The sequence below is a fragment of the Pteropus alecto genome, unplaced genomic scaffold, assembly GCF_000325575.1.
Source record: "Pteropus alecto unplaced genomic scaffold, ASM32557v1 scaffold208, whole genome shotgun sequence".
Lineage (NCBI taxonomy): Eukaryota > Metazoa > Chordata > Mammalia > Chiroptera > Pteropodidae > Pteropus > Pteropus alecto.
In genome coordinates, this window is record NW_006441066.1 from 525,719 (window position 1) to 527,716 (window position 1,998).

Here is a 1,998-nt window from a genome sequence, read left to right on the forward strand (position 1 = left end):
TCCTTTCCAATTCAATAGGTCATGACATTTTACTTTTGGTTTCTGTAGTCAGGCTTCTGGAATGAGAAATCCTTTTCTTTTTGTGAGATGCGTGTGTGTGTGTGTGTGTGTGTGTGTGTGTTTGTGTGTGTGTGTGTGTGCACGCGCCTGTGTGCACTTGTGCATTTTGGACAAATGTGTGCTTAATAAATTTTTTTTAGGTGAGGTAACCCTTGGTTGACCTCACAGATTGCAAGGATCTCGTCAGCTTATAATCCCTTATTTTTTTTTTTTTTAAATTTTTTACGCCTACATCACCTGGTCTTCCTAAGTGGTCTCCCATCCAAGTACTAACCATGCCCAACTCTGCTTAGCTTCCGAGATCAGATGAGATCGGGCTTGTTCAGGGTAGCATGGCTGTAGACTTTAATAAATTTATTAAAAGATGATTTTATGTACATTTTCCAAACCTGTGTCAATTGATAAAGTTAAATCTTCATGGGGTGAGGGGAGGAATGAGAGGTTGTTTCTATTTCAGTTGCAGTCACTGTAAACAATCATTTTATGGTTAGTACCTGCTATCTTTTGATTTCTCTGTGGCTGAACCTTTTAAACAAGACCTAAGGAAGCCCAGAGCTGCCCTTTGCTCTCCAGAGTTTGTTCAGTGGTTCTAGAATGATCTTTTGAGTGAAGGGAAGTAATCACAACTACAGGTTCATCATAATTTTTTTTTTACCATTCTTTGGCTGAATACTGATTTAGTTTTTTCCCCTTTAACAGAAGTAGGGACACCCAAGAACTCTTTTCCAAATATCAATGTAATGTAGTGGAAATGAATGTCTTTTTGGTTTGATGTATGCTTGATGATTCAGTTCATCGTGAAATCTATTCTATTTGCAAGAATGGATTCACCTAAGTAAGGAAGTTTCTATGTAGTTAATGTTTAAAAATAGTTGTGTCACCGCTGCCTCTTTTGAAATTAAAACAATTTAAAATGCCAATTGAGTCATGGCAAAGAGATTTGTATCTGCCAAATCATCATAAATAACTATAAATGGGGAATGGATTAAGAAACTCGGGAAAAAAATATCTAAAAAATGGAAACTAATGAAAATCATGATTTGTGTCCTACGAACAAGGAAGCCTGGGAATGGGGAATTGTGACAGTTTGCTTAAATCTGAGTAGGTTCTCATTTTGAAAAATTCATCCTTGCCATGAGTTAACGTGATTAGTGTATAAGACTAAAGTTATGGCTAAAGACTTCTTTCCCATTTGGACCAGTCAACTATACTTTTTTTCTTGTCTATCCATAGTCTATTCCTAATGTGGACCTGCCAACTGGCAAACATGTTATCGGTCACTCATAAGGAGGTCCAGGCAAGAAATTCTGTATACTGGGTGCAAATCCATGCCCGTTCACAAACATCATAAATTCCTCCATCTTTCTGAATCTTAACTTTTTTTCAGACATTTTTCTGATTCCTTGAGAGTATGAAATACATATGAAATGGGTTCCTGTTCCAAGGCAGTGTGTATATGTGTGTATGTGCATGTGTATGCACATGAGTAAACTCACATGTGTGCTCACTAATGTATGTGACATATACATGCACTGTTAGAATATGTTGGAATTGCTATAAGGCCGAAGAATGACTATACCTTGTGATACTGAGATGGCTTCCCAAGGCTAAATCTTAAATGATGAGTAGAGAAGAGGGGAAAAAAGGGGAAAGAGCAGGTGTGAAGGTGAAGAGGACTGAAAGTGCCTGGCATATTTGGGGGTTGGAAGGTATTTTCAGGGGAGGTTTGAGGTAATGGCAGCACATTAGGTTGTAAAGTAGGAGGGAGCAAGATTGTGAAGGACCTTGTATGTCGTAATAAGGACTACAGCCTGAAGTGTGTTGGGAGCCACTGAAGATTTCTTTTGAATAAGGAAAGTTATGGTGCATCATTATTGGCACTTGCTGATGTAATAGTCATGTACATTTCAAAATAAGTCTTTTGCTTCAGCCAATAAA

At 37.8% G+C, this 1,998-nt stretch overlaps 1 pseudogene; it reads right to left on the minus strand.

The window, feature by feature from the left end:
- Nucleotides 1–285: 285 nt before the first annotated feature.
- LOC112484944 lies at nucleotides 286–404 on the minus strand (annotated as a pseudogene).
- Between the last annotated feature and the right edge of the window lie 1,594 nt (nucleotides 405–1,998).